The 13,566-nt window shown below is 35.2% G+C and overlaps 1 protein-coding gene across 3 annotated transcripts in view; it reads left to right on the top strand.

Moving 5' to 3' along the window:
- The window catches only part of LOC145693395 (uncharacterized), a 398,952-nt gene that overhangs the window by 142,565 nt on the left and 242,821 nt on the right, over positions 1–13,566 (top strand). Inside the window, exon 1 of one of the 3 annotated variants that reach the window (XM_081769355.1) lies at positions 10,770–11,179. The exons of the other annotated variants lie outside the window; for them this stretch is intronic. The gene's annotated coding sequence lies outside the window, so the exon portion shown is untranslated. Of the gene's footprint in view, positions 1–10,769; positions 11,180–13,566 lie in introns of those variants that run through there. 3 annotated transcript variants of the gene reach the window in all.

Here is a 13,566-nt window from a genome sequence, read left to right as displayed (position 1 = left end):
CTAACGTTGACAATTAAACGTCCTAAAAGGGAACTCGCCTGAGTCAAAGTACTTAATTCTATCTTCATTACTTCTTGTTGTAACTTCATGTAGTGGGTAAACGAACGAAACGGACAATGTCTTGTAGTAGCCTTTTTGACTATGAGAGGCCAATAAGGTCGAAACAATTGAGAGAGGCAATAACAAAGCAAACTAAAAGCGTCGCGTGTGAGACCGTTAAAGGGTGAAGGTTCTAAAAGGTTGCTACCACTGTTTATTACAAATTATTTACAAGTACAAAGACTTCTTCAATAACAGCAAAGTAATAGGTAATTAATCTTTCGATGTAAAGTCAGCTAGCGATGTAAAACAGAATATCGGTGTTAGTAACATCAGGCAGTGAACTCTTTGAAGATGTTTGGTTTCCCATTGATGACTGATTGAATTTCCACATGAATAAAGATGTCCTAGCCAGGGTGCGAAATCCCGGGGGGGACGGGAGGGATTTCCCCCCCACCAAAAATTTTACACTTGCTTTTCCCCCTCACCAAAATCTGTAAGGGGGGACATCTTAATAGGAAAATATTAGTAGGTCTATAAAGAAAATTTTCAGACAAACAATAATTTTAAATGCATGCTGTTTTAAAAAAAACGTAGTTTATTTGTAAAAGGATCAGGTGTTTAACTTTTTCGGTTGTTCGGTTATTGACGAGATGAAGACCTTTATTCTCTAGAGTACCAGTTGCATGCAAAATTGGTAAAAATTCTCAAACAAACAGATTGCTTTTTAATTTCAGTGGACGAATCTACAAACAGGTTTGCGGATAAGCACTTGCTGTTATATGAACATATGTGGACGAAGAAAATAAACCTTGTTGTCGTTTTTATAAATTAGTGCCTGTAGAAAATGCCGATGCAAAATCCCTTAAAGAGAAAATTATTCAAGCATTTTCCGAAGATGGCATAGATATTTTTAATCTTAAAGAAAAACTGGTTGGATTAAGTTCGGACGGGGATGCAGTGTTTACTGGGAGAAACGAAGGTGTTGCTGCTCAAATTAGAAGAAATGTCAACCCGTGCCTAATTAGCGTACACTGCATGGCACATCGAATTGATCTTGTTTCTGAAAGAGTTTTTCCAGGTGTTCAGTAAGTCATCTACAGCTGTAATAAAAGTATCGCGACAGTCACAGATGCCGCAGGACAAACATTTGAACGATTACAGTGGTTCGGATTTCACCTTAAACTGTAAGTCCACATTTCATAGCCTCGCTGCTGAAAAGGGTCATTAAACTTAAATCAGCAAATCAATCGTATTATAGTGTTTGTGCTTTTATTTTCTAAAGTTTAACGTCCTATGAATATTCACCACGGCTAAGGAAGACGGTCATGATGAGATGAATTATAATGGTTGATTAGGATAGTGGAAGGAAGCGAGGGGACCCCGAGAAAACCCCCACACAATTGTTTGTATACCACAAGCAGAATTTGGCGCGAGGTAGGATCCAGCCGATGATTCCACCTGAGGTGAGCGCTCTACCGCTGAGGCTTTTTGTTGTCTATCAAGTATTTGTATTGAAATCAATATTTATAATAATATATTCTTGCTAATAATACAATATAGATACATAGTATTATTTAGACTTACAAAGGTGACCGTGTATCTGAACGACCAAACTGAAACACTACGTACGTAGCGAAGAAACGAGAATTTCATAAATAATAATAAAAACTATAATCTGACTCTACAGCTCATGAGAATCTATGGCTTGCCAGGTGGAGCGCTTCAAGTTAGTAGTTCTAATGCCTGGTTAGGACATCGGTTCTCAGGGACTATTATTTCTTACTTATATATCTACTGCTATTTTCGCGAATGTAATCTTCAATATAATGGTAAACACAAGGGTACTGTGCTCCCACTAAAGTCTAACCCTGGACCATACGCACCGAAGTGTATATTAAATACAGTAGATAAGTTACCAATTTTGGTTAAGTGAATAAATAACATTAAAGTATTTTTAAATAACAATTACGACTAGTTTGAACACTTATTATTATTATTATTATTATTATTATTATTATTATTATTATTATTATTAATATTAATAATAATAATAATAATAATAATCATCATCATCATCATTAATATTTCAATTTTTTGGAGGCTCCACGAAGCATTAATGTGGATCGCTGAACTTCTTCCCCCCCCCACCATTTTCAAATGATTTCGCACCCTGGTCCTAGCGGGTCCTGAGTTAATGTCCCGTAACACTACGGTTATGCGTTAAGGTTCCAAGAACCTAACTATTAGCATAACAAGTAGATCAAAATTTGTAGTGAAAAAAAGAAAGAAAAAAAAGACAGATTGAACACTTTGTTTTTGTATTACGCTGTCAAATGTTCCACAATGTTCATCTTGACATGACATTGACTATTTTTGTCGCGTTTTATATTTTATTTTATTTTATTTTTTTTGAATAACTTCTAAAGCCTTATAGCTTTCATACTTTTATATTGTAAAGAGCAGCCAATTCCGATTGGTTGATTTATGGCATCAAAACTCACCTCACGCATGGAGCAGCGACACGGAGAAACAGTAAGCGCCAAGAAAGGGAAATTGAGACAGGAGAAGGGTGGAGAAAAGTATTAACAGTGTACGAGTTCTAATAAATCTACCATTGAAGATCAATTACATGTATAATTAGGATTCTTATTTATCACCAGTAGTGATGGACTGGGTCATGCATTTTGTGACTAGTAAATCAAAAAACCGGAGGCGGACCCTAGCCCCACCAGACCCTGTAATCTCGATAGACATGGAGACAACGAAACATTGTCATACATATAGGGATGGCTTTCCATTAAATTTATATTATTTTCTCACTTGTTTTAAACGTCTGTATGTGTGTCAAAGAATTCGACTGGAGGATAACTACAAGGTTTATCGGAGTATAAAGGCGTAAGAATAACAGAAACTATAAGCTACCGCTACATGTTTTTCTTCTGAGCGATCGTCAAAGTTCAATCGAGAGAACCAGTGAAACGTCGTTTAAAATATAAAATATGCCGCTGAACTCAAACAGTGTATACTTAAATCTTTTGTATAGTCTGTTCAAACACTACAGCATCTATTATTTTTTCAACATGTGCAACGACATCTTGTATTTCGACATCTTGTATTTCCAGTGTACTTTTAAATATCTTTTCTCATATTTCTGGACAATGTATGATTTTAAAATATGCACTAACCAGTTTGAAGAAAAGAAGAAAATACGAAAAAGGAAAGGGAATCAAAATTGATTCTAATCTGATGATATCCTTGGATGATTTGTAATGAGTTTTTGTTTTTACATTGTCATAGCAACGTTTTGTAAATAAACAATATAATTCAGGAACCATCATAAAAGGAAATATATGCATAATCGTGAAGGTGTGTATTTATTTGAATAAGTGTGTGCCACAATAAAGGCCAGGAAAGATAAACGCAACATAAACTGTTTTAAGTGATTTCATTAATATAATCTAGCTATAATTATGACTAAGGACCTGTGTATAACGAGTTACGTTATAAAATTTTGGTGGTTTGCCTCTAGGAACCTTTAGGTGATTCGTTGAAGTAAAGTAGGCAATCTCCTAAATAATAAATTTCAACAGTACAGATTAATTATAAGGTTGCGAGGTGATTTCACTAAAGAGATAACAAGACGGAGTTTACCGTGTTGAGAAGTGGTACAAAAATTCCGAGGAATATTAAAACGAGTCTCACTGGTATGGGAAATACATCTGAAACAGATGGCAACAGGGAAATAAGCTTTTCTGACCTGGCCGATCTCATTAAACAACAGATAGAGCAATTGAAGCAAGATTTTGGTGGTCAAATGGATGAGCAAATGGAACGAATTGGTGACCGGATGGATCAACAAACGGTACAAATGAAACAACTCTACAGTAAAATCGATCAGCAGACAGAACAGTTGAAGTAAAAATTAAAGCAAGATTTTGGTCACCAGATGGGACAATTAAAGCAAGATCTTGGTGAACAGATGGCACAACTTGACAATAAAATCGGCCAGACAAATCTATGAATTGAACAAAGTGACCTTAAAATGGAACAAATTCTAAGTAGGTTCATCGAAGTTCAAAATTCTACAGAAGTTGCGAATCCAAGTAAGGAGTTACAGGAAAATTTGTCAAATACTGAAGAAATTTCATCACATTTTAACATGTGTGCTCCAAATGAACCTTCCATAGAAACAACAGAAAATGCAGATCCTGAGTTTGCATTGGTGAGATTTGCCGAGTGTTCGCAAAAACATACTGCTGTATTGGTTGGATCAGATTATCCTAACTTTTCTCTTCATTCGAATGTTTTTGATTGTCTTATTGATGCTGCGTGTAACGAAGATTTTGATATGTATCAATGTGCGAAAAGTTATGGTCATCATTGTCTAGTGAATGCTATTGGTTGCTTGTGTTCCCAGTATATTCAATTTGATATTAATTCTGGAGATGAAATAATGGTAATAGAGTCGTCTAATGATACGTACACGACATTGGTTCATGTAGCAAGAAGAAAGTTGATTCCAGTATTCGTGAAATTTAGAAAAAGAACGTGTGTTCCCATCAATGCTTGTAGTGATTGTTTGATTCAGTTAGAGCTATTGAAATGTTCATTCAACGAAAAGACCAAAATGGTAGTAGTGAACAATCAGATGGTGCTTTCACCGAACGTAATGCAGTGCGTTAACTTAAATCATCTTGGTATGACATTGCAAAATTTTGAAAATCCATCAATGGTGCAATACAGTACTAACCTGAACCAAACTAACCTTAATCGAAATCAAATTCGAAGTGTCCATGTGAGATTAAAGTGTGATACCAATGTGAAAAGTAATGTTGAATTCATGTGTACCGGTAATGTAATCGAACCTAATTACAGAAGAAACAGACACCGTGGTAGGACAGACTACCGTGGATATCGTGCAAAGGACAAGTACAGATCCGTTAGGAGACACGGCATTTCGCCATCAGTAAAAGGAATGAGAACTGAACCTAATTTTACCGGTAAGATAACCGAACCTAACCTTATTAGTAACAGTAATAGTAATCGCGTAACCGAACCTAATCTTGGTAGCAACAGTAATAGTAATCATACACTTAAGAAGCATGTACTCATTAGATCTAATTTCATTCGAATTGGATTTTGTAGAAATTTCATAGATGGTACAAATTCTCAAAATAAGAAACAGAGAACTGTAGATGTAAATTGTGTTCCGATTTATGACTTTCAATGCAATTTAAACGAGTTCATGGGTCATGTAACTTAAGCTAATGTTGTGGCGTCCGAAAGAATATATTCAATTGATTTTTGTTTTATTTCACCATAAATACCGTTATGATATTTTTTGTTATTTGCTTTTCATTTGAATTCTATGATCATTCATTCGTACATTTATGATCTTGATAAGAACTTCTTTAGTTCAAACCGTAACATTAATTTTTGTTATGATGTTAATCATCATTTGATCCTTCCTCATTCAAAGAACAACCATATGAGTATCATAAATACATCTTTTTCAAAACCTTTACATTATGCCCAAGTAAATAATTATTAACGTGTAACGGACATTTGAATGGACCCGAAAAGGACTTAAAATTTAAATAAATTGTGAATCAAATTTCGAATGTGCTTTGTCGTCGTTGAAATGTTTAAATAAATGAAGTCAATAATAAAACTTAAAATATATATGATGATAATATTGTTATAAAATTAAATATGATATATACTTATATAAATTGCAATTTTCACATATACGAGGTGCATTCGAAAACTCGAGTGATTAATATATGTATTACTTAACGGTCCAGGATCCTTTTCTTTTAATTGTAAACCCAATAAAAGAAAATCCTATAGTCCGGGCGACATGATACAACGACATCTTGTATTTCGACATCTTATATTTTCAGTGTAATTTTAAATATCTTTTCTTATATTTCTGGGCAATGTATGATTTTAAAATATGCACTAACCAGTTTGAAGAAGAAGAAGAAAATACGTACGAAAAAGGAAATAGAATAAAAATTGATTGTAATATAATTTGTGATAAGTTTTTGTTTTTACGTTGTCATAGCAACATTTTGTAAATAAACGATATAATTCAGGAACCATCATGAAAGGAGTTATACGCATAATCATGAAGGTGTGTATTTATTTCAATAAGTGTGTGCCAAATAAAGGCCAGGAAAGCTAAATGCAACATAAACTGTTTTAAGTGATTTCATTAATATAATCTACCTATAATTATGACTGAGGACCTGTGTATAACGAGTTACGTTATACATGGGAAGATGAATAAACATGATGGTACATTGGAAATAGTTAAGACATAGTGCCTTGATCAAGAAATGTCACACCTGAAATCAAAGAAGTGAATGTTCGAGTTCTGATACTGAACATCATTAATTTACCTTGAGATTTTGTTGTAACACTACAGAGCTGATATTTTGGCAGCTTCCGGGTCACCAGGCATGTCTGAGTTTCCGGGTCCGACAAGCAAGGCATAGTTTTGGCTGAACAAAGTGATCCAGTGACCTGTTCAATACTGATCACTAATGTCTTCGCCCATTCATTGGTTCCTTGGTCGATTCCCTATGACTTTCGCCTGGTTTGCTGAGAATGAGGCAAGAAAACCATGACGTAAGAGGTGGTCGATTTTGAAATCCCTGACAAAAAGAGGAAGTGAGTGAGTTTATTTGTTCATGGTACTATTTTTATATACACCTGCATAAATAACTAAGGCGAAGTCTGATGTATACACATTGATACACAGAATAGAAACATATCTCATTAACTTGCATGAATATTTCAGTTCCTCGAATGGAGGCGGCGAATTGAATGTAGCAAACGCAGGGGTGGGAAGAAACCATTTTGAACCGTTTGATGGATTAATTTTATTCTGCTACTCCTAGAATGGGCACTTCAGCGAGTATGTAGATTGTATTTAGAATGTATATACATTTAAGATAAAATTTTAAAATATATATATATATATATATATATATATATATACGATTAAGAATGATATTTCTGGGCATTTACATTTCTGGCCTTGTAAGGCAGTCACGTACGAGAGATGACGTCCGTCGGCAATCACACTGTCCAGGAAAGTGGGGAAGGAGAGAAGCGTCCTGGGACATTTATGTTAAATACCATTCCGTTACTTGCCTGGTGTATATGAGGAAAACTCAGGAAAAATCTCACTGAGGATGGCCTGAAAAGGTTTTTACACCTTTCCGATAGTACGTTCAACCGGGAATCGAACCCAGGACTGCTCGCACCAAAGGTGAAAGCGGTAGAGACTAAAATATACAGGGCTACTACATTATATTTCAAGTGCGGTTTTCTTTTCATATTATCTGTAAATATATAAATTCTAATAAATATAGTAAATCGAACTTGAAATACACAAATGAAGGAAGTAATGATGAGGCAGTGGACCCATTTCTTTCTGCAGTGAGTTACATCGAGGAAGTGGCTTTTACGTATTAGCTTCCTTTTCCCGGATGTTATGAAAAAATATTCTCATTCGCTTAACGTGAAAAATGAGACTAGAATAACTAATTGGGCTTGTTTTTTGCGTCAAATACTGAGTTGTAGTTTTATAGAAGTGGTAATTGCAGATTCTCAAAAATGTTGTGGTTGTCAATCGATATTCCGAAACACTAGGTTATAGGTTTACATCTCGAAAGAAAATGTAATATAAGTTTTCCATAAGTAAGTTTTTGTTGATGGCGAGATCGAGTCTCTAATATTTCAGAAATTAAAACTTGATGTACTTACATCTTCATATTCTCATCATCTAAAGGAAAGTATACTCTTTCGTCTATCCGACCATTAAGTAATTTCGTAAACGTTATAAATGGATCAGTTACAATGAAATTGTATCAACGGCGCCGACTTTCCAAAATTTATGTAGGTGCATATCAATGGCGGGGATGTGTTTTCAGGGGTGTTTCGATATTTCATTTATTTCTTTTTAGTTAAAATCTTTTATGAACAATGTCATAAAGGGCAGTGCTATGATAAAGTAAAATACGCCGGTACTATAAGGATAAGTTTTAGGCTGCCCTAGCTCAGTCTGTAACAGTCAGCTGACTTAAACGCTAGAGAAGCGGGTTCAAACCCGAGTCCAAACAAAAAGTCTTGTGGGTGTGGCGCACCCACAAGATTATTTGTGTGAGTGCCGGAGCCCCGGAGCACCCATGTAGTCTGCGCGCATGGTATTAGTACACACATTATAAGCCCAAAATAAAATTACTTCAAGTTGTTTGAGTATTGAAAAGAACATGCTGCTTTGCTGAAACCGGTAGAGGAATGAGGTGTTGGGAATCAAAGTTTGAATTTATTATATTTGCGAAATAGTTATTAAAAAAGAAAAGAAGAAAGTATGCCTTTCCATGTTAATAATTTTTCACTTTCGAAAGTGAAAACGTGAAATTTAAAGCTGTCTGTTCGTTTGTTGCAAAATAAGAGTCCTTTTCCAGCACCACGGCTATGTGAGACGTTGACGTACATTTTAAGATTAAATTTGAACCACCATAATGCGTCCAATTCTCTCCCGCGGGCAGGGCATTGAACGCGGGACCGTGTGCACCAAAAGCGCACGCACTAACCACAATATTATCGTGAAGGGCTAAATGATACTATGGTATTTGCATTTATTAACCAATATACATACCTTGTATTAAGCAATATACTGTATATCTAAGTGTTTATCTTCATGCTTATATTCACGTTTTTATGACGATGTCATGCAAATAATAAATAAGGTATTCGAGGTGTCGTGGAGTGCGTTAAGTGCACGCAGGTTTGAACTTTTGAAACTTTTTGCAAGTTTAAAAATTATAAAACTTATTTTAAAATTTTATTAAGTGAAATAAGTTCTCTGTATTACATATTTTACAAAAATTCTACGTTCACTTACTTATTACCAGTTCTGCAAAAAATTGATTTAAAAAATTACTTATGGTACTTTGGTTTTTAAAATTAGTTTCAGTTCTAGTTATAAGAAATAGTTTCTGTAGTTGGTAATCTCAGGAAAGAGAAGATGATGGGATGCTTTCTTTTTAAAAATAAAAATAAAAATAAAAGATATATAAATAGCTATTTATTGGCTTATCGTGGCATTAGATACAATATCATGATGTATTTTTATTTCTGCAGACACAAATTAACTGATTCTTCGTCTGCTTATGACGACGGCTTAACTCTTTGAACACAGTTTTTCAGAAAAAGAATTATGCACATGTATTTAATTGAATATATTGCAAGGATCCTCACATCACAACATGGGCTATCCTTCCAGACTCACCGAACCGGCAGTTGCCTTGGAGACTGCCTTGAGAGAAGGGGCACCGTGCAAAACACCTATTCTCCATCTACTTGGACATTAACGAGAAAACAGTATTGTACTCTTTTTTAATCAAAGACGTTTTGTATTTATCAAATTTTATAATAAATTGGTGAAGGGGATAAATCTCGGTCCATTATTGACTCTACCAAAATCATTACAATATACGGAAAAATGGTTTTATACTTGTATAAATGTAGTTTCGAAGATTATTTTTTTCTTAACCCTCAACGCTCAGTGCCACCTACACATGACACTACTTGAAAGGCGTCTTTTTCCTGGTACAGTACATCAACTTCGAAACTTTTTTGTGTGGTGATGCAACATACATACGTAAGTAGCTGCTGCTACTGTGGTTCACTAGGACCCCATTGGTGGACGATTGGTGAACAAGAAGATGTCTTTAAAGTAGTGTCACCTGTAGATGACATTGGGCGTTGACGGGTTAAAATTAAAATTAAAAATTAAACCTTTACGAGAAGCACTTAGATCGCATGGGACACAATAAATAAATAAATAAATAAATATTTACAATATTCGAAAATCAACACTCATTTGAATATTCGATAAAAAATCTATCAGACAAAGGAATTTCATAGTGGTGCTGTGCTATTTAGCAGGTTCGTTAGAACCGGTCGTTAATATATTTTGAGTTCTTAGAACTGTTTGTTATATCCAGACCTAAACACACAACACACGCACACGCATGGGAAATCAAGAATGATGCTCAGATATCAAGAATGAGAAATGGGACCATAAGAGTGAAAGGTGAGGGTTATTTATATTTGATACACCATTATCAACAATTGTCGATCCATTGCTGAATGAAGGTCTTTCTAATACTTTGAGAGAATAATCTAGTTTGGACAACTTGTTTCCAAGATACTCGCAGTGCCAAGTACATAGTTTCGTCACAGCACCTTGTATTGGAATACTACAGTCACTACTAAGCACTTGTGGTATCCAGTAAAAATTAAAAAAAAAAAAGTGCCTTTGTCTATCTTGTATGGTTTGTTTCCTAAGAAAATTATCTATCTATCTATCTCTCCATATATAAAGAGAGAGAGAACCGGTTGTTAAAAATTAGAATAGCACCACTGTATATATATAATCTCTTCAAGAATCTTCGGTCGATTTTCATCAGGCAAATTCATTCTGTATTCGGTTTCAGTTTCATTGTCGCCCGTAACAGTGTACATAACCGAGAAGAAGAGGAGAGGAAGGATAAATATAGATTGTAAAGGGTTTGTATACAACCAACCACCTGCATTTTCTATCTCCCTCAGAGCTCTCTCTGCTGGCGGCACCGCTTTTGGTGGCTCTGCGAGGCACAGGTGCGCTGTGCGTGTCGAGTTTGAAGAACGGCGCACCCGAGGAGTCAGAGGGGAAGAGTCGAAGAGGGGCATTGAGTCTCAGTTGACTGTGTTGATCACCAAGCAGCAGGCGGTGGTCCCGTGCGGCGAGAATATCGCCATGCAAACTATAACAACACAAAGTGACAATCACGTTTCCTTGTGTCATACAATCACCCACTATTTATACATCAAGTGCACGTAAACAAGAAAACAAACACATAATTTGGTGGATACATGTTTATTTTCACTGAAACGAGTGTAGTGCAACTTTGATATATTAGTTCTTCCTTAGTGAAATAGTGTGAAATTCCTTAACCTAAATATTTTTGTTGTACGCTTGTACTCTTTGCTTCGTAGTTTCGTATGAAATTAGCGCATGGTTTTTGCAGAAGATTGAACAGTAAAATCCAATTGGTGCTTTTGGTATTCTTACCAGGTAATTAAATATATATTATTTTAAAAGTAATTGTCATTTTTCATGTTTTGTGTCAATACTTACCAAGATCACGTAACTTAGTTACGTAAGTTGAGCAGTAATTAAGAGAATGCTTCTGGTTGTTGTTAATATATTATTCTTATTTTCAGAGATGTAGCCACAGGGGCATATTTCGAGCTGTTTTCCAGCAAATTACTTGAAACTATTTCTAAATACTTTACAAACTAAAACCTTTGGTAATTCAAATTAGTGTTAGATAATGATAATCCGAGGATACAATTTAATATCTTATATTTGAAGACTGTCATAAAAACACAATCGTATTCATTCAGATTTTTAAAGAAGGATTTTGATACGACGTTGGGATAAGGAAAGTGTTTGAGCCATAATATACTACTTGTAAAGAAAGTAGCATTTAAGAAGTCGCTAAAATGTTAACCAAGAAGCAAGAAGAATCATCATATTACAAATTTAATCATCTCGATTGTGGATCAAATTTGCATCTGTCATTCACATGGAGCTCCAAAATTGAGAAAGTGTTTAGGGTGCTCATCAATCCCATCCCCGCCTTTTCATTTTCCCCCCTCAAAATGTTGCTGAAATATAAGAGTTATCTGTGTAATTTTGTGGTACGTAAAGAAATAATACTCAATAAACAGATTGATGTTTTTTCAAACTGTCACTCTTGGCTACTACGTCTTCTGAGCGTACAGCTTGATAATTGATTTAAAGACATTTTTGATGATGATGAATCTATTGTCGGCATGTACTAGCAGTAAGAATTACGCAGAGAAATTTTGATATTGTTAAAATTTTCTCTATCTTGAAAATGTCAACTAAAATGTGAATGGAACTGATGAGCGTCCTTTATCTTCTTCCTTTGCTGGAATGCCATGCCAGTCTCAGAAGACAACACTTCTCTTGTTCTGACTACTGTCTACAGAAATTTTCAATATATGAAACGTGACTATCATCAAGTTTACTTACCTTTTCCAAAGAATAGAAGCAAAGGTTGGTGTAGTATCCCCTAACTGCGAAAAACGAAAGGAATAAGGCATCGCAATGAATATTGTTATGCTTCTTTTACTGTGTAATTCAGGTGAAAAGTAAAAGTGGACTTCGGACTCATATTTTCTTAATCAGATATACATTTACTTAGAATGTGAAAACTAGCATGATTTCAAATTTTGTTTGGGGGATGGAGCCTGATAGGACTTTCCCTGAATGACGCTCTGGTCGAAAAATGTGTTGCAGAGGTCAAGACAGTTCAGTAATGCCTCATTTCTCGTACGAAGACTCCCTGATTCGATGATCGTATAATGTGAATCAGAGGCAATCAGTACCTAGGTATAATAGGATGACCACATAATGTGTGTAGTAGACGGCATGTCAATTGTTTCTTTCAGAATTTTCCGTTTCTTCCCATTTTTTCTCACACCATCAATGCTATAATCGTCATTTACTTGCATTCTATTAATTAGTTGTGATCTATTGAACCTAACTGAGGGCATAAGCCAGGGTTGAAGTCCTAACTTCGTAGCAATCCTTGTCTTTTCTGAACATTAAGGTACACGTCATATAAATATAGTAAATTGTAGCTCTGGTTCTGATTTCATAGTTTATTTATTTATTAGGATATAATTGTTGTCTGGCAATACATGATTTCCGGAGCCAATTGGCATCCTCAAACGATCTAGGAGGGCATTCACCTGGAGATGATGTGACTTGTTTATTGCTAGTTCGAATCCCGCTCAGAGCATGGGTGTACATATTGTCCTTCCGTCATTTGTTTTACATCAATCATTTCTAATCGACCCCTTTAGCCTGAAGGCCATGGTCCAATACAATCTTTATCGGTCAAAATTAACTTTTTTTTCTCCTTACGGAGCGGTGTCAGAATGGAATGGAACGGCTAAACTAAAACTGCCGTTTTATTTCATTTTCTAACTCAAAAGGCAAACAATCTGATAGATTGTATCAAAGGATGCGAGTGCGTAAAATCCATGGAATTTCCTCAAGCGTGTTTGAGAAATGTTGTGAGACTTTTTTTTGAAGTAATTTTTAGATTAAGCTACTTTGTTAGTAACATAATCATCTTTAAATGTATTTCATTTGGCACTGAAACTTTTTTTTTCATTTTCAAACGTTTGGTTCTTGCTTTTGACAATATGAAGTTTAATTATGTATTTTACTCGACGCCATACATCCGGTATCACTCCTTAAAAAAATACGGGCCTGTCGATGTATAATATAATTAATTCTCTCAAGCCTTTAAGGCCCTGCGTGGGAATGAACACACAAAAGTACATGACGAGGATTATTTGTACTCATGTTCTCGCTTCCTTCAGTGGAGTATCACGCTTTTTTGGGGGGAGGGAAACAACAAA

The sequence above is a fragment of the Thermobia domestica genome, chromosome 8 (genome assembly GCF_964235325.1).
Source record: "Thermobia domestica chromosome 8, izTheDome1.hap1.1, whole genome shotgun sequence".
Taxonomy (NCBI): Eukaryota; Metazoa; Arthropoda; class Insecta; order Zygentoma; family Lepismatidae; genus Thermobia; species Thermobia domestica.
The sequence above is the reverse complement of the archived record's forward strand: the minus strand, read 5'-3'. Positions and strand labels throughout refer to the sequence as shown.